General features: G+C 39.0%; 1 pseudogene; it reads right to left on the bottom strand.

The window, feature by feature from the left end:
• Window positions 1-5,811: 5,811 nt before the first annotated feature.
• LOC127512436 (myosin heavy chain, fast skeletal muscle-like) lies at window positions 5,812-16,152 on the bottom strand (annotated as a pseudogene).
• Between the last annotated feature and the right edge of the window lie 689 nt (window positions 16,153-16,841).

Raw genomic sequence — 16,841 nt, 5'->3', positions numbered from 1 at the left:
TATTATTACTATTATTAAACAAACATTTAACATTCAATTAATAAAAACATTTAAACAAACTTATATAGAATATATACACATATTTTACATCATTTTGATAAGGGTATATCAGGGATTTAAATTTAAATTATATAACAAAGAAATCTAGATAGCAAAAGTATATAATTCCCCTTATATTTATGATTAGTCCAGTTGAACTGCTATAATATAACAAAGAAATGTAGATAGCAAAAGTACATTAGTCCAAATGTATTATATATGTTATGTGTTAAATTTATGACATGCTCAACACCATATATTGCATATTTGCTTTATAGCATTTCTATTTATGTAATTGGCAAGCTGATGCTTGATGTGATATGATAGCCAGATGGAGAGGAACTGACTCTAATGCTTGTCCAGTGGTAATCTCTCATGTTTACTGTCACTGTCGTGTCCTCTGTGCATTAAGGGTGAATGTAATCGACTGTAAACATTAATCTTATTGTTCTCATAGATGTATTGTCTAATTGCTAAGATATGCTAATGATATCAGTAATCTGTAGGGCGGGACTTGATTTTGGCCATCAGTCATTAATTGGATTGCCAATTGCTGTGATCTCAAGTGAATGACAGGTTGTCTCGCCCCCGTGCCAGTGAACTTCAGTGAAGAGATACAATTGCAAGATAGAGGGAAATATATTTTGATTAAAGATTAGGAGAGCACATGAATAAAAAAATATGTGCATGGATAAAATCAACAAATAACTACTGCAAAATTCCATAAAAAAAAAAAAAAAAAAAAAAAAATATATATATATATATATATATATATAGTCAATTTTGATTTCATGGTGACAACTATAAGGTATACTTGAGCAAATGCCTAACCCCACCCCCACCACTAACCCTAACCTTAAAGAACTAACCCTAACCTTAAAGGATTAGTTCACTTCAGAATTAAAATTTCCAGATAATTTACTTACCCCCATGTCATCATTCTTCAGTCGAAAAGAAATTAAGGTTTTTGAGGAAAACATTCCAGGATATTTAATGGACATATAATGGACTTCAGTAGGGTTCACTGGGTGGAAAGTCCAAATTGTAGTTTCAATGCAGCTTCAAAGCACTTTACACAATCCCAGACGAGGAATAAAGGTCTTGTCTAGAGAAACGATCATTCATTTTCTAAAAAAAACCCATCAATTATATACTTTTTAACCACAAATACTCGTCTTGCACTGCTCTGTCTGGGATCGTGTAGAATGCTTTGAAGCTGCATTGAAACTACAATTTGGACCTTCCACCCATTGTACCCCACAGAAGTCCACTATATGGAGAAAAATCCTGGAATGTTTTCCTCAAAAACCTTAATTTCTTTTCGACTGAAGAAAGAAAGACATGGTGGTGAGTAAATTATCTAGAAATTTTAATTCAGAAGTGAACTAATCCTTTAATGAGGCTATAATCTCCAACCTAACTACTGGTCTGATACTGTTGGCTTGGTGCTGCTGTCCTGAAGCTGCTGTCACATATGGTGCTGCGGCTCTGCATTTGGATATTGGATGCATTTCCTTACAAAAAAGGTTGTCCAGTTATACAGTAGGTGGCACGCATACTGTATATCTCACGGTTAAAAGCAGCAGCGGGGCTGTGGGGAAAGTCATATCAAGCAGATGCTTATGTGAGACAACCTGAGGAATGCTGCTCCAACTCAAATGTCATTGCATACATTTACTGTGACATCTTCACAATAACATCACTGTAATAATTTACATAACCCCTATTTCTGTTGATTCCGTTGATTGTGGTCAGTCTATGGCAAGCCAAATTAGCTTTTAATGTTCCAAGGTTTACTCGTCATAGTAACAACTACAATTAGAAAGCTCTACAAACACATTTTTCTTATGTCTCCAATGACATAATTGCTCTGCAATTATTTTTTTCAATTAGTGAGAATTCCAATTAGAGATTTTACAATTCAATTATTGCTAGTAACAATTACAAGTAGAGAGCTCATTAATAAATTTTTTTCTAGCAACAATTACAATTACAATAGTAAATATGCAATTACCCAGCTCTCTAATTGAATTTTTGGTGAACTTTACAATAAGGTCTCATTTGTTAACATTAGTTAATGTATTAACTAACATGAACTAAGAATTAGCAATACATTTAGAATTTACTTCTGAAGTGAAGTGATGCATTTTTGTATGAAAAATATCCATATTTATAACTTTATAGACTATAATCTCTAGCTTCCGGTAACATTCGTCTGCGAGTTCATGACAGAGTCGAGTTACGGTGTATGACGTAGGATGTAGGAGTAGAGTAACTTAGGTGAGAGTAGACGTAGATAGTAGAAAAATTCTCATTTTAGTCTTCTAATTTTGAGACCGGTGTTTTGTTTTGCTCTATCCTCTGCACTTCCGCATTCGTCAATACATCATGTGTCAGGTCAAAGTTCAAAGATCGAATTGTGAGTGGAATCCAGTGATTCTAGTTAATAAAGTTATCAATATGGATATTTTTCTTACAAAAAATTACCAGTCATTTTTAATTTTTAACTGGGAGAGCAGCACAAAATCCTCCTATTGGGAACAGAGCATGCATCAATGACAACAGGATGACACTGATTAAGTTAAACACAAGTTTAAGAAGGAGCTGGGGGAGGAGGTGGGTTGCAAGCAGCGTGCAGTGGAAGCAGCCAAGCAAGCAGAGAGACGGAAGCTGCATTTAAGTAATGTGCCTTATTTGAGAGTTGTCAATTGAGTCCATAGAAATCAGATCAGCTGATATGGGTGGGGTTGGAATTTGCGAATCAGCTGATAGTGGAGCTTGACTATGAGGCCTGCCTGAACTAATGCAGAATGCTTGATTTCAGTCAGGACCACTTAAGTCAAAAAATTACCAGAGACAAACTTTTTAGTCAATTTTTTATCGGCATATTTTGCTGAAGTTACATTTGGCAGTATCTCAGAGGAGAGAGAGAGAGACGCATCCATGCACTTTGTAAAAGTGCAGGGAGCCAGAGATAGCCCGAACGGAAGGACCGTGTATTGAAATGCCACCCCTTCGAAGGTGAATCTCAAGAATCACCTGTGATGGGGGGCTATCTGGATGTGAAAATAAGTGTCTTTCAGATCCAGGGTAAAGAGTCTCCTGGGCGTACTTGTTGGAAGATCTGCTTCAAAGTGATCATTCTGAATGAGCGCTTTATCAGGGCCCTGTTCAGATGTCTGAGATCGAGGATGGGTCTGAGACTGCCATCCTTTTTGGGAACGAGGAAGTACCTGCTGTAGAAGCCTGACTCGCTCAGTGCTGGGGGAACCACTTCTATGGCTCCTTTGCCAGCATGGTGTTCACCTCGGAACGCTGGACATGCACGTCCTTGCTTTCCACAGAGGTCTGGGCCACACCGTTGAATAACGGGGCCCATTGAGCGAATTGGAGTACATAACCTTGTTTTATTATGTTCAGCACCCAAGTTGATGCTCTGGGGATGGCCTGCCAGGCCTCGGCCCGCGTGGCAAGGAGCCGGATAGGTTGTGGCACTAAGTCGCTGTGAGGGACTGTGGTGCACACATGGGGTGGAAGAGAAATTCTGCTCTCTTCCGTTTTTATTTTTTTTTATGTATGTTTGTGTTTTATCTTGTCCGCTACCACAGCGGTTATACACTTGGGCACTAGAACGGGCCCTTTGTGTGCAATAAACACATTTTACCTGCACCTGGAATTGAACGGGGCGACTGGAAACACATACGCGGCTGTTTGGGTAAGTGAATGCAGCTTGCGGGGTGGGGCCAGCAAGCAAAGTGCACAGTGATTCAGCATTTGATAACAAACACCAGAGAAATCTGTTTTCTCAGAATTAATATATTCCATGAGTCTCACCTGAGTCAGGGGAGAGCGTCATGTCATATTCAGCTGAGCGCTGTCAACATTGAGCTTGTTCTAGCACTCTTGTAGTGAGAGCACACTCCCTCAATGAACGTGGCTTGCAGGGGCGGGGCCGGCAAGTGAAACGCTCATAGGTTCGGCATTTAATAACAAACACTAGAGAAATACGCTCTTTCAGTGTTAATATATACCATGAGTCTCAACTGAGTCAGGAGAGAGCGTCATGTCATATTCAGCATTTAGATTGTTCTAGCAATCTTGTAGTAAGAACATACTCCCTCAATGAACACAGCTTGCGGGGGCGGGGCGGGGCCGGCAAGCGAAGCGCTCAGAAGTTCAGCATCTAATAACAAACACCAGAGAAATATGCTCTATCAGAGTTAATATTTTCCAAGAGTCTCACCTGAGTCAGGGAAGAGCATCATATCATATTCAGCTGAGCGCTGTCAGTATTGAGCTCGTTGTAGCGCTCTTAACGTGAGAGCGCAAGCCCTCAATGAACGTGGTTTGCGGGGGTGTGGCCGGCAAACGACACGCTCAGAGACTGGGCATATTACAACAAATGCTGGAGAAATACGCTCTTTTAGAGTGAATAAATATTCCAAGAGTCTCACCTGCGTCAGGGGAGAGCGTCATGTCATATTCAGCTGAGTCTGCATTGAGCTCGCTCTCGCGCCTTTTTCAATGAACGCAGCTTGCGGGGGTGTGGCTGGCAAGCGACACGCTCAGAGATTCAGCATTTTGCAACAAACGTCGGAAAAATCGCTCTTTTAGAGTGAATATATATCATGAGTCTCGCCTGAGTCAGGGAAGAACGTCATGTCATGTCACGTCTTGTCTTAAGAAAGAAAGAAAACACCTTTTGGTTACACATACATACTAACATTATGTTCTGTTCAATTATGTCAGATCTTTCTAATGTGTGTTGCTTTAAATTGTGTAAGCGCTCAAATTTGGACTGATAGGAAACTCTTTTTGCTCTCCTGGTTTATTTTTTTCCCCTTCTGTGAAATGTTAAATAATAATATATTGTAATGTTCATTTTTTAATAGCTACAACAATAGAGAAAAACATTCCATTATTAGTCTACTTTATTTGAGCCAAATAAGTTTACTTTTTAAAAAACTCTTTGCTTTTAAAGGTAAAGTCTAATAATCAAATGTACAGTTTACACTTTGAAAGCTCAGATTACTGCATATGCACAATATTTGAAAACCATGTACAGTAAATATGAACAGGCATATTAAAAATTATTAGACTTTTAGTTACGTAAACTAAAAAAGTATGTATGATGTAGCTTAATTAGTATGACTAAAGACTTTAGGGAGTTTGTAAGACTCAAATTATAGACACTGATGTAAGAAATGCACACAAATTAATAGGCTACATTATTTTTGGTATCATCAATATACTTAAGCTGTAAAAATTACTTGCATTTGAGTTCCCCCAAAGTAGCTAGATAGTGAACACCAATGGTGCCTTGAATATTTCCTTTCAGGGACAAGCACCAAAGGAATCTGTTGATGTCAGCACAAGCTCTTTTACAGAATATGGCTGTGTCAGTCTCAAGTGAGTGAGAAATCTGAAGTACATTATCTTTATTAGAAGTACATTATCTTTATAAACTTTTCACAATCATACATGCAAAACTAAGATTACCTTGTTACCATTTTCAAGGTCTTTTCAGTTAGCTGGGCTTTGTGGCCCTTGACCCTTCATAGGACAAGGGGTTTAGTAAATATACGGAATGATGGATGAATATAACTCATAACTATTGTAAGGGCTAAATGCAAATCAGCTAGGTAGTGTTTTTGTTTGTTAGTATTAAACTTTATAAAGAAACATCATCATTTTAATATTGTGTGTTGACCAGCAATGAATTGAAGGAAATCAGAATTCCAAAGGAATTTGCTGCGTGAAAGTTTATTTAGTGTTATTTTTTTACATTTTTAAAGACATCAAAATGGTGTAAGATGAAGAGTTTCACTCCGCCTCCTTGGCCTGAAGAAAAAAACAAACAAACAAACAAAAAAAACCATGATAGAGCATAAAATAAGGACAAATTGAAAGTAAATTCCTGATTCTGTGTTGAAACTAACTGGATTAAAAATAATATTGAACATCATAAACTGTAAAAATTAGAATATATTATAATATAATATAAATTACCTTTCCAGCATCACGACTCTTGGCTCTGAGCTTGTTGACCTGAGACTCAGCAATGTCAGCACGCTCTTCAGCTTCCTCCAGCTCATGCTGCACCTTCCTCAACTTGGACAGGTGAGTGTTTGCTTGTTCCTCCTGCAAAGTCATAGACAATTATATAAGGTATAGAAGATGAAATGTTCACAAAGAGTTTATGCGTTCTTAAATGAGGTACTCACAGCTTCTTCAGACTGTCTCTTGTAAGCCTTGACCTTCAGCTGAAGCTTGTCAACCAGATCCTGCAGTCTGTTGAGGTTCTTCTTATCCTCCTCAGTCTGCAGATAATGAACATGGATTAGACTAGAACAAAATCTGATTAATGGGACCTGAATTTTACTACACATTTTTTACCTGGTAGGTGAGCTCCTTGACTCTCCTCTCATATTTGCGGACACCTTTAACAGCATCAGCTCCACGTCTCTGCTCTGCCTCAACTTCAGCCTCAAGCTCACGGACCTAAATGGGAGATATTATTAAATTCATTTCACTCCAATAAAATGTTTAGAGATGTTTAGACACTTCGTACCATCCACATCAAGACTATGAACATCAAAATACAGGCGAGCATCAGAATAAAGGCAGTCTTACTCTAGACTCCAGTTTCTGGAGTTGTTTCTTTCCTCCCTTCATGGCCAGATTCTCAGCCTCATCCAGACGGTGCTGCAGGTCCTTCACTGTCACCTCCAGATTCTTTTTCATCCTTTCAAGGTGAGCACTTGTGTCCTGCTCCTTCTTGAGCTCTTCTGCCATCATTGCAGCCTTTTGCATGAACACAGAAATTCATTAGATCCACATTTTCAAGTACTCAAGCGTCTTTTGAAACATTTGTCAGCAACTGTTGCTCACATCAGTGATGGCCTTCTTGGCCTTCTCCTCTGCATTTCTGGCTTCCTGTACAGTGTCATCAACTTCACTCTGGACCTGAACAAGGTCAGCCTCAAGCTTCTTCTTGGTGTTCAGGAGACTTGTGTTCTACAAAATGGAAAGCAACAGTTTGAACATTTTAAATGATACTCTTAATATCCTTAATTACGTTGTAAAAACATTATGCCCTTACCTGAGAGTGCAGCAGCCCAACACGCTCACTGGCGTCTACCAACTCTTGTTCAGCTACTTTGCGGCCTCTCTCTGTCTGCTCTAGAGCAGCTCTCAGCTCCTCAATCTCAGACTGCATCAGAGTGTTTCTGCGCTCCACCATGGCCACCTGCTCCTTCATGTCTTCCTGTCCTCTCAGAGCATCATCAAGGTGCAGTTGGGCATCCTGCACATAAACAATAACTTTACAATAAGCTGTGCTTTCTGGTGACCTTAACCTAAAAAGTAAGATTATACAAACATATGCACCCTAAAGCTGAAGAGAAGTCACATACCTTAAGCTGTCCCTGAACGTTCCTGAGCTGTTTCTGGGCCTCAGCAGACTGGCGATTGGCATGGCTCAGCTGAATCTCCATCTCATTAAGGTCTCCCTCCATCTTCTTCTTGATTCTCAGAGCATCATTCCTGCTCCTAACTTCAGAGTCCAGAGTGCCCTGCATTGATTCAATGACTCTCTGGCTGTTCCTCTTGATCTGCTCCATCTCCTCATCCTTCTCTGCAAGCTTCCTGTCAATCTCACTTTTGACCTGGTTTAGCTCAAGCTGGACACGAAGAATCTTGGACTCCTCATGCTCCAGGGTGCCCTATGAAATATAAAAACTACATTTAAATATCAGAATGACAATATGTATTAAGACCACAGTATAAGTCAAGTCAAATTGAGCTTTATTATCATTCCGCTACATGTGGTGACATATAGTGGAAGGAAATGTCGTGCCTCACAGGACCACGGTGCTACATAAATACAGACAGTATAAACTTAAACACAACCAACCTACTGTTCTAGCAAGAACCAATTCCATATTGATCTCCAGATACTCACTTCAGCCTCCTCCAGGGCAGTCTGAATCTCTGCCTTCTCAGTCTCCACTGTCTTCTTGGCCTTTTCCAGCTCATGGATGCTCTTACCAGTCTCGCCTAACTGCTCTGTCAGATCTGAGATCTCCTCTATTAGAAAGAAAAAAAATTATCTTTACTACTTTGAACATTCACACATTAATCGTGTGTTTCCCATTTAATGCTCATTTACAATTGGAACATTGAAGTTTTTTCCAATTTAACAGTTTCATTCTTACGCTGCAGATTCTTGTTCTCTCTCTTGAGGGTCTCCAGGTGATCCAGAGTCTCCTCATAGGAGTTCTTCATCTTAAACAGTTCAGTACTGAGTGAACGAGCCTCTTTCTGGGCACCTTCCAGCTCTGCCTGACCTTCCTCATATTTCTGCTTCCATTCTGCCAGGACCTTTGGTGGAGATATTTCAGGATCAGGTTAATTTAAGTTGTAGCATGCATGCTGAACAAAGCCCAGACTACTTTTAGGAGATAATATCACAGAAAGACTCAATTTTGTACCTTGTCAAAATTCCTCTGCTTCTTGTCAAGGTTAGCAGCCAAAGCATTGGCTCTCTCCACATCAATCATGAGGTCCTCCACCTCACCCTGGAGTCTCTGTTTGGTCTTCTCCAGAGATGCACATTTGGAGTTCACTGCCTCAATTTGTTCCTCTGCCTCTTGCAGACGCTGAGCCAGCTTCTTCCTGGAAGGCATTTTGTAACCATCAGTCAGATGGATGCAAAATGCATGCAATTGCACAAATTATTAATACATAATATCACAGAGATTCATACTTGGACTCTTCGAGCTCCTCAGTGCGCTGGATGGCATCAGTTTCATATTTGGTTCTCCACTGAGCAACCTCACTGTTGGCCTTTGACATTCCCCGCTGTAGCTCAGCCTTTGCCTCCTGCTCTTCCTCAAATTGCTCACGGAGCAGGTCGCAGTCATGACGGGCTGATTGCACAGCATGGGCCAGTGCGTTCTTAGCCTAGGAGACATAATATTAGCTTGTATCTACAGTAATTGACAAGTATGTGTATGTATTGATTATGCTGTATTACCTTAACCTCCTCTTCAATCTGCCTCTTAAGCTCCTCAATTTGCTGAGTGAAAGCTTGTTTGCCTCTGGTGAGCTGAGAAACTAAAGCCTCCTTCTCCTCCAGCTGACGGCCAAACTCACCTGTATAGTTTCAGATTAACTGTGTCAGATTGTGCTATGTCTCTATCAGTTCATTTCAAAAACTCTATAGAACTTTTTAGCAATCAACATTTAAATGTGTTTTCTCTAATAAGTCTATGTTAGTCTATGTTAGAAATCCAGTGCTGAATAATCTCAATACACCATACTCAATTAATTTTGAAATACTGTTAATTTCTTCATGATTGTCATTAGTTACCATTTTCAGTTTGAAGTCTTGCTCTTTGAGCACTAAGGTCATTTATCTGGCGAAGGTTCTCATCATTCTTGGATTTTATTTCACTAAGTTGGTCTTCAAGGGTGCGGCACATCTTCTCAAGATTAGCCTGTAAACACCAAAGTTATTAGACCTAAAAATTCAACACATGATATATATTATTTACAAATAAAATTCACAACCTTTGCTTTGGCAACAGCTTCCATGTTGCTGGAAAGATCATCAATCTCCATTTTGTATTCACTCTTCTCCTTTTCAAGCTTCTGCTTGACACGCTGCAGGTTGTCGATTTGCTCTCCCAGCTCGGCCACACTGTCTGCCTGCTTCTTGCGGAGTGCAGCAGCAGTAGCTTCATGCTGGAGGGTGGACTCTTCAAGATCACGACGCAGCTTCTGGAATTCAGCTTCACGCTTCTTATTCATCTCGATCTGAGCAGCAGTGGCTCCTCCAGCCTCCTCAAGCCTCTCACTGATCTCCTCAAGTTCCCTGGAGAGATCAGCTCTCTGCTTCTCAACCTTGGCACGAGCAGCACGCTCAGCCTCGATCTCTTCCTCCAGTTCCTCAATGCGAGCCTATGGTGGAAAGTAATTCATGAAATCTTATTAGTCTTTATTTTACCTTTGCCTTTAACAGCATTTTAAAAAAATCTCAAAAAAAAAAAAAAAATATATATATATACCTGAAGCTCCTTGATTTTCTTTTGGAGTTGAGCACCCAAAGATTGTTCATCTTCTATCTTGCTAAGCAGCTGGCTTGTTTCAAAGTCTTTCCTGTTGGTGTTTAACAATAAGGAGTTTATTACACATTTATTACACATTATTTTATTACACATTTTCAATATTACACATTTTCATTGTTTTTTTTCAGTAAAAGATTTTATGTTTTAATTACTTTTTTATTTTCTCCTCAGATTGCTGCTTGTCATTCTCCAGGTCCATGATGGACTCTTGGGCTAATTTCAGGTCTCCTTCAAGCTTTCTCTTGGCTCTCTCAAGATCCATGCGGAGCTTCTTCTCTTGTTCAAGGGAACCTTCAAGCTACAGGACAATGATATATAAAATATATAATTTTTGATCAAAGCAAAAAAGACAGTTGATTTAATAATGATGTTTAATTAGAAACTCACATCATCAACTTGCTGCTCAAGTTTTGTCTTGGATTTGGTCAGGGTGTTGACTTTGTCCTCCTCGGCCTGGAGATCATCCAGTGTCTGCTGATGTGCCTCTTGGAGGGCTTTCTTCTCTTTTGTAAGCTTGGCAATGCTCTCATCCTGAGCTGCCATTTCCTCAGTCAAGTTCTTGACCTGTATGATATTTTGTTTCAGGTGAGCTTATTTTTTTACAATTCATATAATCAATTAATATCATATAAGAGATGAAATCTAATCTTAAACCAACTCAATCTCCAACCTTATTCTCAGTGGCATGTTTCTCTTTCTCCACTTTAGCCAAGGTAAGCTCCAGGTCATCAATATCTTTCTTCAGCTCAGAGCACTCATCCTCCAGTTTCCTCTTCTTGGCTGTCAGTTCAGCATTGATTTCTTCCTCATCCTCCAGTCTCTCAGTTGTCTCTTTGAGTTTAGCTTCAAGCTGGATTTTGCTCTTGATCAGACCCTCACACCTCTCCTCAGCATCTGAGAGATTCTCAGCTTCCTGTTAGGAAAAGAGGTCACTATATCATTGGAAAACGCATTGCTTATTATAATGGAGCTAACATTCAGTTAATTCAAGTAAAAATACTCACAGATGCTACTTGCAGCTGCAGATCATTTTTCTCTTGCAGCAGTGCTACCATCTTCTCTTCAAGCTCTTTCTTTTTGGCTTCAGCCTTGGCAAGATCTTCTTTGCATTTTGTGAAATCCTCTTTCATGGTTGCCAGCTCCTTCTCAGTCTCGGCACTCTTCAGCAGAGGCTTAATCTTGTAATAAACCTTCATCCATGGCCAGTGTTTGACATTCATGAATGACCGGATGTTGTATTGGATGGTGTAAATGGACTCCCTGTGAATAATTCATCATTAAATGGCATAATCATCATTATTTACTGTTTGTGCCATGTCATCATTGTTGTCATCTTTCTTCGTGACAATACTCACCTCCTTTCCATCATCTTCACAAACTCCCTCCTCATCACGTAGCCACGGCAGAGAGCCTGAGTCATTGTGACCAGAGCAGCCAGTTTCTCATCACGCATCTCCTCAAGAGTACCCAGAAGACCAGCTTTGAAGAACACCTAAATTTATGTAAAACAATAAATCATTATATTGATTTCAGCTGCATAGGCTAAATGATCATGATCACTGAAACTTTGAAAATTGTAAAGCTAAATACGAACCTTTGTGTGTCCAAATCTGTACTGGTCATGGTCAACGTCGATGGATCCCAGGAGTTTCTCACAGGCCTTCTTGTTATCAATAAACTGTCCCTCTGGGATAACACTGGCATTCAGCACCTTGTATCTGTGGAGGATTGGAAAATCTATAAAAATGTTTCATATCTTCTAATAAAGAGCCTCAGGAAATGGTATTTTCATGTGGTCCCATTTACCTCTGCTTGAAGTCACCATAGAGGATTCTGCTGGGGAAGCCCTTTCTGCAGATTCTGATACCCTCCAGTACACCATTACACCTCAGCTGGTGGATAACCAGGAAGTTCTCCATGAGACCTATAATGATCAGTTTACATCATGAGCTTGATAAATTAACATTTTCATTATTATATACATTAACATTAAATATTATGTTAATATGAGAAGATCTGTGAGCCCTTTATTACTTTACCTGGAGTCTTGGACTCATTGGGAATCAGACAACGCACAAAGTGAGGGTGAGTGCTCCTCAAGTTGGTCATGAGCTTGCCCAAGTTCTCCTGTTTAATCATAAAAAGATTCACATTTCTTACTCACAATCTCTCAGTTGTTGATGTATTATTTCTCTGATCTAGTGTCAGGCAAACTCATGTACAGTCTTTGTACAGTTTTTGTCCTTTCAGCTTCATTATTATTCATATTATTTGGTCTCAAAGACATACTCTGAACTGAGAAGACACAGTCTGCATGGAGCCACCCTTCTTCTTGCCTCCCTTCTTGCCGCCACCAGTCTCTATTCAGATAAAAAGATAAAAGAACACATATAATGTAATAACAAGCAATGAGTGCAAAACTGAAACAATGTTTGGTTAAATTTAAAGGTACACTATGTAAGTTTTTTTGTTCAAAATGTACAAAATGTATATAATGAGCGAGTACATCATGAATCCATCTTTCAAATCGTGTTTTTGTCTTATCCCAAATCACTATGGTAAACCTATAATAAGTGTTTATACTTAAAACAGAGAAAAGTTGTTTATAATATATAATTTATAATATTATATTAAAAAAAAAAAGTGTTTATATTATGCACAGAGAAAAGTAGCTCCAAAAGAGTGCCAAAAGTTACATAGTGTACCTTTAAATATACAATCATGTACATATACATTTAAATATACATAATCAACACTTCGGTTTTTTATACCCTCAACAACAGGTGGGTAGAGAGTAGCCAGCAGTTTGACGGAAGACTTCTGGTACAGCTGCACAACAGACTCATTCAGTGGATCCTTGTTCTTGTCCAACCAGCCAGCAATGTTGTAGTCCACAGTTCCAGCATAGTGAACCAGGGAGAAGTGAGCTTCAGCCTTGCCTTTGGCAGGCTTTGGTTTCTGGAAAGCATTGCACTTGCCAAGATGCTGATCATACAGCTTGTTCTTGAAGGAAGTGTCTGTAGCCTTGGGGAACATGCACTCCTCTTCAAGGATGGAGAAGATACCCATGGGCTGTTTATAAAAGAATACTGTTTAATTACTACAATTTTAAGATTTCGAAATTTGGAAATTGGAATCGAATAAGTTCATAAACCAGTAAAAACCTTCTCAATGAGCTCAATGCAAGCCGCCAAGTCCATGCCAAAGTCAATGAACTCCCAAACAATGCCCTCCTTCTTGTACTCCTCTTGTTCCAGCACAAACATGTGGTGGTTGAAAAACTGTTGCAGTTTTTCATTGGTGAAGTTGATGCACAGCTGCTCCATGCTGTTGAACTGGAGGAAGAAACAACCATTTATTGACTACTGAATATCACTCAATGTGCCATCAAAAAGGAGATAAAATTCTTACATCAAAGATCTCAAAGCCAGCAATATCCAGCACACCAATGAAGAAGTTTCTTTGTTGTTTTGTGTCCAACATCTGGTTGATACGAATGACCATCCACAAGAACATCCTCTCATAGATAGATTTGGCCAAGGCACTCACAGAGTTGTACACCTGTAGAATAGTGTGGATATTTTATTAAGAACTTCACATGCACTCTTGATTTTCAGGTTGACATGCTGGAAATATGTCAGTATATACCTGTGGAACGGTCTGGCCTTTGGTCACAAACTCATTTCCGACCTTGACTCTGGGGTAGCACAAAGCCTTCAGCATATCAGCAGAGTTCAAACCCAGAAGGTAGGCAACTTTATCAGCCTCTGCAATTTAAAAAGTTACAAAACAATCATCCCTTTTCTAGCCCTGAAAACAAAAATCACCCTTTAGTTTACAAGAATAATAATAATAAAAAATCTTTTAATAAAAGCACTGCATGTTATGACACACATTAGTACTTTTTAGTCTCACCCTCTGTGCCATCAGGCTCAGCCTGCTCCTCACGCTGCTTCTGCTTGAACTTCATGTTACCATGATGAAGCACAGCTCCAGTGAACTTGTAGATGCCCATTTTCTCCTCATTACTAAAGCCCAAAATGTCAATAGCAGTCTGAAAATTACAGAGAAGAAAGAGCTTTAGGATCTGCCATATATAAATATACAATATGTCAATATTCAAACAGCAATGACTCACATCAGTAGCAACCAGCTCCTCTTTATCATTAATGCTGGCCACTGTGATCTGACCCTGACTGCACATGGGGAAGTCATAGGGGTTGGTGGTGATGAGCGTCATTTCTGTAAAATACACAGATTTTTTGAAAGAGTATCTTACAATATTATCTGGCATTGAAACAATGAATGAAATATGTGCACCTACCAATCAGCTCAGGCTTGTGGTTGGTCATCATCTGGTAGAAGATGTGGTAGCCTCTCTCATCTGGAAGCTGGAATGTCACTCTAGACTTCTCCAGCAGATCTGTTGAGAGAATGTACTTGAGTCACAATCATCTGAAGAGTGACAGTCAAGGACAAATGTGCAGGATGGATCAATGAAATCGTGTCCACCTACATGTCTCAATGTCAGCACTAGCCAGTTTTCCAGAAGTGCCGAAGTGAATTCTGATGAATTTACCCTGTTTAAACAAAATAGCATAATAATAATAATAATAATAATAATGTCTTTACTCTTTATAGAAAACTCTGTATAGAAAAATCAAACACAACTGACCAACTGCACTGTAAATAAAAAGTAGTTAACTTACAAAACGAGAGGAGTTGTCATTCCTCACAGTCTTGGCATTACCATAAGCCTCAAGCAGAGGGTTGGCAGCAATGATCTGGTCCTCAAGAGAGCCCTGAGATGTTTTAAGGGTTGTCAGTTACTTTCTATTTCATGAATAAACACATACATATTATATAGTTTGTGAGATGAGTCTAAGTCACTATCTTTCAAAAATATATATATCACATAGTTTTATATCTCATACCTGCATTTTGCCGGCAGTCTGCTCTTTCTTCTTGTCACCCTGCACTGCAACTGTGGCAAAGTACTGGATGACACGTTTGGTGTTCACAGTCTTTCCAGCACCAGATTCTCCACTGGTTTATGAGAGATTAGAAAACAAAAGATGATAAGACATGAGGAAGTTCCGCAAGAGCAAAATATAAATGATATCAACATCTCTAATTGTAGGCTAGATACATACGTAATCAGGACAGACTGGTTCTCTCTGTCTATAAATTCAAAGATAATAATGTTTCATCAACTCTTTTTAAAAAACTATGAATGTGAATTTTACATATCAAAATCAAATGATAAATAATTCAGATCACATAAATCAGATCTTACCAGTCAGCATGAACTGATAGGCATTGTCAGAGACAGAGAAGATGTGGGGTGGGGCCTCCATACGCTTTTTGCCTCTGTAGGCAGCCACCACTTCTGCATCATACACTGGGAGCCACTTGTAGGGGTTCACAGTTGCACAGAAGAGGCCAGAGTAGGTCTGAAATGAGCAGAGAAGTGGTCAGACTGCTACAACACAGACAAAATGAACTTAAATGTTTTTTTTTTCTATGTTGTTTCAGAACTTACATAGATCATCCATGCAGCATAACGCTCTTTGAGGTTATACAGCACAGAGGGTTCATTGAGATGGGTCATCATGGCCATGTCCTCAATCTTGTCAAACTTGGGAGGATTCATTGGGTGGACATCTTCCTCCTTAGCAACTCTCTCCTATAAATTTGATAAATTAGATATAAAAGAAAACAATGTAATAAGTAATTTAATGAGCATCTATAACATGAAATGGAAATTAAAACTCACCTCCTTAGTGTCAAGCAAAACAACTGTGACTTTGCCACCATCTTTGCTCTTGATTGTTCCCTTGAGGTACAACTCTTTGACATCAGCCACATAGCAGGCAGTCTTGGCATCAAATGGTTTGTTCTGAGCCTCAATTCTCTCTTTCTCAGGCTTACGAAGGTAAATGGCAGCCTTGCCATAAACGGCCATCTCTGCGTCCGTACTCATGGTGGAGGCTTACTGGAAATTGGAAAGGGAAATTGCAGTGTTTTAATTAATCAAATTAAATCGGCAGCAAACACAAAATTCAAAAAGATTTTGTGGCTATATTCTAATTCTCCAAAACTCTGATATCTTGCCAGCAAATGTCACACAAACTTCTTTTTGTTTGTCACAATACTAGTCAATGTCTGTTGAAATGCTTATATGATGTGAATCTAAAACTATTTAATACCCCCATAACACTATAAATCTATTTACACAGAGGAACACATTTATGAATAATCTTAAATCCTTGTTTTGTCCCATGAAATTTTGATTTTAAATCACACAAAACTCTTAACCAAGATATCAAAAGCAAAGACTTACCTGGCATGCAATAATGGGCTATATAAGCACACACAGATGAAATCAAACTGATCAACACAAGAAGTGTAAGGAAAATCCACCTACCTTCTCTTGCCTTGAAACCAGATGAAATTACTTCAGCCCTGCAAATCAATTTATTTACGTTTAATATTTGATGATAAGTGATGATTTTATAAACACCAGAGAATTTAAATTGATGCTGTTTTATTACAAACTAAAGAGGAAACTACAGATGATCTGCTTTCACTTCAGGTTTGAATTGAATTAATTTTTATAACAATTTCAGTGTGTGCCAATATAAATTGCAAAGCAACTTACCACCAACAGGA

The sequence above is a fragment of the Ctenopharyngodon idella genome, chromosome 5 (genome assembly GCF_019924925.1).
Source record: "Ctenopharyngodon idella isolate HZGC_01 chromosome 5, HZGC01, whole genome shotgun sequence".
Lineage (NCBI taxonomy): Eukaryota > Metazoa > Chordata > Actinopteri > Cypriniformes > Xenocyprididae > Ctenopharyngodon > Ctenopharyngodon idella.
Note: the sequence above shows the minus strand (reverse complement) of the source record. Positions and strands in the feature narration are given on the sequence as shown.